Source organism: Halyomorpha halys, unplaced genomic scaffold (genome assembly GCF_000696795.3).
Source record: "Halyomorpha halys isolate HHAL.00 unplaced genomic scaffold, Hhal_1.1 Scaffold1589.1, whole genome shotgun sequence".
Classification (NCBI taxonomy): domain Eukaryota; kingdom Metazoa; phylum Arthropoda; class Insecta; order Hemiptera; family Pentatomidae; genus Halyomorpha; species Halyomorpha halys.
The window spans coordinates 19,053-26,230 of NW_027114669.1; the positions used below are offsets into that span (position 1 = coordinate 19,053).

General features: G+C 39.8%; 1 long non-coding RNA gene across 1 annotated transcript in view; it reads right to left on the minus strand.

The window, feature by feature from the left end:
- The window catches only part of LOC106690137 (uncharacterized), a 22,193-nt gene extending 18,941 nt beyond the window's left edge, over positions 1–3,252 (minus strand). Inside the window, exon 1 of the long non-coding RNA XR_001344535.2 lies at positions 2,750–3,252. This is a non-coding gene — a long non-coding RNA (uncharacterized lncRNA). The remainder of the gene's footprint in view (positions 1–2,749) is intronic.
- Between the last annotated feature and the right edge of the window lie 3,926 nt (positions 3,253–7,178).

Genomic DNA, 7,178 nt, shown 5'->3' on the forward strand with positions numbered 1-7,178 from the left:
TTCGAATAAAAAAAAAATTTTGATTACAATTTAATTTTTTGTGTTATTTTTTACAATTTCAAGTTCTATCGGGCTTAAAAAAACACCCTATACATACTTTATGCAATTTTCTTTACCCCTTGTTCATTCAAACACTTAGTGATCCACGAGCTAGTACTAAAAAAAAAAAAAATGAACAAAATTTGACCCACATCTCAAAAAAGTTTGCCATCACTGTCCTAGGGAGAGTCGCAGAAGGCTTCTTGCTACTGTTGTCTCCTCAATGATATTATTTGCAGCTCCGATTTGGAAAGAAGCTTGTTTACCAAATCATATAGGAGACAGATGGTTTCCATTTATCGTATAGTTTCCTTAAGGACAGCAAGTGGCAACAAGAAGTAGGCACTATGGACGATGCTTACACATTTCCAGAAAAGAAGAGCGAAAAATAACTATTGACCAGTGGCAATAGCGTTGGGAGGCTGCAGATTCTGGGAGGTGGACTCACAGCTTAATAACCAATGTTGGCTTGTAGTATGGTCGCGGAAATGGTGAGGTGGATTTTTATGTAACCCAACTGTTGACAGGACATGGATGCTTTAAAGCATACCAATACCGATTTAAATTGGACAACCGTGGGGAATGCAATGCATGTCAGACTATAGAGGAAACAGCAGAGCACGTATTTTTCACTTGCATTCGCTTTACAGGAGGGAAAGGTGAATTGGAGAGAGTGTGTGGAGGAGGCATCACACAAAAAAATGTGGTGAGCCATATGCTACACTCAGACCAGCATTGGGATGCAGTAAAGAGATTCACAACAGTCGTCATAAAGCGGCTGAGGGCGGTAGAGAGAGCCAGAAGATGTGATTAGCATGTAGAAAAACAAGAAACTCATGCAAAGAGAAAGAGGAGGTGGCACTAAGTGCCATTTCCTTTCATAAAGTAATGCCTAAAGGCGGTCCTGTGGAAAGGAATGAACAGGTGTAGGGCGGTGGTTTTAGTGGGTAAAAATCCCACACACGAATAGATATGGTCCTATCCGTGTCTTTTGAAGGTTTCCACCAAACTTCGTAAAAAAAACAAAAAAAAACACACACATCAATAAGGGTATTTAATTTGGTAAACAATAACAAATATGCAATGGAATCTTTTATTACCAGCTTATCCTCACCTCTGGAATAAGTACAGAACAGTAGAATAAGTATTTAAATTTTTAACGTCACATAATATACTATAAGGAAGGGAGGGAAAAATAAAAAAGAATATAAATATAAATTCTTTTTCATTCCCCCCTTACAATTTTGCTAAATCTTTTGTCCTGATAGATCTTCTATCTATTTAATGTTACATTTCAGATAGCATATTATGTGCCCTTTAAAATTTAAATACTAATTGAGCTGGTCTGTTATCATCCCTGATGTAAGCTATAGTGAAGATAAGCTTGTAATTATAAAAGATTCAATAGCATATTTGTGATTTTTTACCAAGTTAAGCACCCTTTTAAACTTTCTTTAGGGTAAGTAGAGCGGGTTAGTCAACAGGTTACCAACATATTCAAACTAGAATGGTAAGGTCGAAATTCAAATGGAAAGTTTCTAAACTCAAAACTTATTGCAAAAATAGAATTGAATGTGATTTGAATGTTAAATGCATCAGAAATTAAAGAAAACAATACTAACTCTTCATCCCAATACCTATCAGGTTTTGGTCTTCCAAATGGCTCCTATCTTTCACTTATACTATTTAATATATATATCAGATTTTCTCTCACAATCATCTGTAGAATAATTACTCTAGGCTGATAACAGCCATTTATACACCATCTTATAGAATCGATTCAAAACATAGTTATAAATGGTACTAGAACCTCAAAGGCTCACTTTTTAATCAACCTTAAAATACCTCCAGGTAAAACAAGGGTTCAGCAATTTGAATATAACTTTATATTTATATTTTGTTTTTGATAACTAATTTTTCCACAGAAGGGTACGAGAAAAAACAAAGGCTCACTCTGTCAATTGCTTAGGCTTAGAACTGGAGAAAAATTATAACATCTACCAAATATGTACATAATAAGTGCAATAGATCTTAAACCATCATTAGTAATATTACCCCACACTTTGATAGAAATTCTCTGAGTGCCCGATTTATAGAGGCTAGGTGTACCCTAGATGGATCCACTGAACCCAGGTTTGATCTATAACTGATCTAAAATAATATATAATTAGCTGCTACAGCAGGACTTGGACCAAGAGATAAAAGGTAGGTTATTGAGCTACCCCACTTGTTCCTATGTGCATCTACTATAATATACGGTATGGTTAATACTCTATATAATAAATAATGACTTTTATAAACAAAAGCCTAAGAATCTACATTTGATTTGTATATTAATAATTAATATAATTATAATGCCGTCAACTTAAAAATTAATACTGTGTCTAATGCTTAGTAACAAAACAGATTCATAGAATAATTAAATGCAAAAGCAGATTATATCATTCAATTAAAAGTTAATACTCATGAAGTAGATGAGACATTAATAGACAAAAAAATTATTTAACAAAATCTGAATATAGTTTAAAAAATAACAATTAAAAAGATATTTATTTCATAAGATAGAGAAATAGCAATGGTATAGGACTAGTAAATTGAACAAAATAGCTTCTACTAATGATTAAGATAAATTCAATAAAAGGTTAAGATATTTACACAAATAATATTCCTCTGATTTCACTTATAATTCATCAAGTAATAAGAATATTACCTTCAATGTATTTGTGGAAGATCTAAAATTGATTTCACACTTTATTGTATCAGAACTTCCATTCTGTTCCACTAATTTTATACACTGATTTTCAGCAACAACTTTCAATGACATATTAGAAACCATTGAAATAGAATTATTTTTTGTGATAACATAAAATTCATCATTCAACTTTCAAAATGTTTTACACTTAAAGAATTAAAGACTATAAGCTCTCATTACAAAAAAATAATATCCAAGGTATCATATAGAAAATACTATAGCTCATCCTCTTTCTTCTACACATAGTGGATTATTTTTTCTTAAAATTGGCTTACGGCTTTCTCAAAACATTTGACAAGAAATCGAAAAGAGTGACTGTCACCAACGTTATATTCAATGCAAATCATTTAACACCAAATTAATTATATTACAGGTAATAGGTAATAAATTGAGCTTGTAAAAAGTCAAAGAATAAGATGTCTGCAAATCCTCAGAATTGTTTAAATATATATAAAATTAAATTAATACATTGTACACACTGAAACGATTTTTCCAACGAAGTCGAAAATAAAAAGATTTTATAAGTTATTTCAATGACGTCTTTTAATTATATTAAACTATCAACCTGAACTATTTTTTTCAGGCAAAATTTAACATTGTAAAGTTTTATAAAACTTACCAGCACTTGGAACGAGAAACTTTAAAAAAAGGAAAAGGGAAACAGAAATCAAAAGCACGCTTACTAGAATGATACTAACTTTATTTGCTTCGCAATTCTTCTTATATACATTATCACTATTTATTTACATGAGAGTTTGGATTAGGGTAGTATATAGGTCTTGTCCTACCGTAACTCCCGCTTACCAGTTTATGAACAGTCCTCATAAACTCAAAAATATTATAGAAAATCAAGACACACTTATGCACAAGAATAATGGGAAATAATAATAAAATAAAAACTGAAACATACACTTTACGATTACTTAAATCCGACACCTGGTTTATATTTTATGACAATGTTATACTGACTTAGAAGTTCCTTCCATCGGGTCACCCTAGTCGAGGGCTCTTTCAACTTTCCTACCCATTGTAGTGGTCTGTGATCAGTGTGCACCCGAAATTTCTTCCAAAAACATGGAAAATGTTTTACCGCCCTCACAATGCCTAATAGTTCCCGCTCTAGCGCGTTGTATCGAGTTTCTGCATCCGTTAAACGCCTGCTAGCGTACGCCACCGGTCGCTCTCCTCCCTCACCTTCAGACTGTACCGCCCCCAACGCGTACTCGCATCCGTGGTGATGGTGAACGTCCGTTGGAAGTCCGGATATGCCAACACCGGTTCCTTCTGTTAATGCCTCCGTGCATCTCCGTATATTCTCCACCATATCGGGTGTCACCAGCACCCTATTCCCCTTTTTTAGTAAGTTGTTGATGGGTACCAGATATTTGGCGATCGCCGGCACGAATCTTCTATTATATTTTAAGGCGCCCAATAATCTCCTGATTCCCTCAACGTCCGTTGGAATCACCATTTTTCTGATAGCTGCCACCTTATTCGCATCTGGCCTGACTCCTTGTTCCGATATCGTATGCTCCAAAAAATTGATCCGGATTAGCCCCAAAATTGATTTTTCCGCCGATAGCATCAACCCAAATTTCCGGAGTTGTTGGAATACCCTGCGCAAATGAGATATGTGTTCCTCTTCCGTTTTGCTGAAAACAAGCAGGTCGTCTATGTACACCTGGCATATGGACTCGTCGATTCCCCGCAGAAATTCGTCCATCAACCGCTGGAACGTCATTGGGGCATTCTTCAGTCCAAAGAGCATTCTTGTGAATCCATAATGCCCCCTTTACTTACTTAGTAAAGGTTGTCTTGTGCTGGACTGGATGCATCTTAATTTAGTGGTAACCGGCTTTAAAATCTAAAGTGCTAAAGCTTTTCGATAGATTGGGTGGGGCTACCACCCAATCTATCGAAAATATCTTTCAGTCGCGGTGTGGGGTATATTTCGTCTACAGTGTTTTCATTAAGACCCCGGAAATCTATCAGCACTCAACATTTCTCTTCTTTATCTCCAGGTGTGCCCTTCTTCCGCACTGCCCACAAGGGGCTGTTGTATGGGGAGGTGCTGTCTAAGATGGTGCCCTGTTTTTTGAGGTTTTCTAATTCCTCCCGGATGTGCTGCCGTAACGCATGTGGGTAACGCCTTTCTTTCACGTATGTGATTTTATGTTGCTTCAGGGGGATCTGGTGCATTGTTTGTCCGGTCGCCCCCAGTAAGTCCCCCTCTTTGAAAAAATGTCCACATACTCCCCTCTATATCCAGTCTCCAATCCAAGGGGGGGATCGCGCCTATTCTTTTCTTCCTTTCCCTTCGGGATTCACGACAACGATACCGCCTCTATCAGGCCCTTAATATTCCTGACCCTCGCACTTGGCTTCCCTAAGAGATCGCAGCTTATAATGGCTCGATATTCCTGGGGAATTTTCTCCACAATGTGAACCCGTAATGGCTCCCCCACGACCCACCATTCATTACTATCTCTGCCTCTCCTTTTACTTTACAAGGCCAACCTAGGGTGATTAACTTAGAATGGCATACCTGCACGTCCATCTGGAGTTTCCTCTCTCCTAAGAGGTCGCAACCTATAATTTTTTTGATATTCGCGGGGCATTTTCTCCACAATATGAACGCGTAATGGTCCCCCATACACCTAAATCCTATCCGCCTCTCCTTCTACTTTACAGGGTCAACCTAGGGTGATTAACTTACAATGGCATACCTGCACGTCCATCTGGAGTTTCCTCTCTCCTCCCCTCAGCTTGCTTAGCGCCTCCTGGTGCAGGATGGTATGGGAACTCCCCGTGTCCACCAGGCATCTCACGCCGCTCACCTCGATGATAGGCAGACCACTGCTCTCTTCTTTGATGTTGAAGAACTGTAATGTGCAGTCGCCCCTCTTCAGACATCTTCTTAACTTTCCTACCTTAATCTTCTTTCTTAAGTTCGCCTTCTCCAATTACCATGTCTGCTGTTTTGGTCAACTCCCCTTCCTGTCTCCTCAACCTCTTCCTCAGTTTCCGACACAGCTTGTCTGGGTCGGTTCGTCCTATGTCTTATTTTCTGGGCGTTGACCTCCATGGGTCCCCTTTGTCTGCCTCGCACCTTCGATATATGTAGGGGCATTGTTTGGCAATGTGCCCCTCGTTGCCGCACTCAAAGCATCTAGTGCGGGGACACTGAGCCACCAGATGTCCCACCTTTCCGCAGCCATGACATTTGCGATCATATCTGCTTCCCTTTTCTCTACGCCTCACCTAATTCAATCTCTTATCCCTCGTATGGTCACTGTCTCTCATAGGCCACATGTTCAGAAGGTTCCTGGAACGAATATGCTGAACCCTTGTCCATTCTGATTCATCGACCTCCATACGCGCCTCCTCCTCTCTTGCGCCTGCATCTATTAGGTCCTTTGCACATTCTACGAACATCCTGTAGGAGACCTCCCTTCTTCTCAATTTCCAGTGCCAACTGAACTTTCAAAATACCCAATAGAAAATGCTTTCGGGCCTGCACCTGATCCATTTCCATCATCTCACTCAATTTGTCTGTAATCTGGTTGTACCGGGATAACAGTTCCCTAGCGTAGCGCCCTTTAGAATGACCTTGTCTTCTCGTCACCTTAAACATCTGGAAGATGTCTTCCTCCGGGGCCCATGGTCCTCCTCCATACGACTTCTTTAACTGTTCCTTGACTGTATTCCAGGGCGTTTCCTCGTCCGCTTGTATCTGGTTGAGGATACTCCGCATTACTCCGCACACTACAGCTGCTTAGAGTTCTTCTGCGTCTCCTCCATCTAACATTCTCTCTTCTTTTTTTGCTTGGATCCTCTCCTTTAGCCAATCACCCCTATTTATAAAGTGACTTAGCTCGCCAGTTTCTTCGGTGAGTCCCTCCAGATTCAAAATCGCCTTTCTAAGATCCTGTGTTGTCACTGTTCGGACCTTCGGATCCACTCAAGGGCGTTCGCGTGCGCTTCCGGCATCATGAGTGAAGGAAGTGGTGGTAGTCCCTCTTGGACTGGCGGGGCTTCAACCATTGGCTGAGGTACGGGTTCAGGCTGAGTTCCTGGCTGTTCCGCGGCCGCTGCCGGAATTACGTTACCTTGACTGTCCTCGTTAAACGCTGCGGCTTTTACTATCGGACATACCTTGCGTTATTAAAGAAAAAGTAAAAATAAAATACGTGGCCCAAAAAAATTTTCGGAGTACACGTGTACGTTTTGCCGCTCCAAGCACCACAGCGTACTGCATGTAGAGAGCCGATCGGGCTCCCCCTGCCTCCATCGCTTCGCCAAAGTCCGTGGATTTCGTGGGTCATACCCGAGCCACGTCCGGGCCTCATGATTGTTGTTCTGAGGCAGTTATGGGAACTGCGTGTGC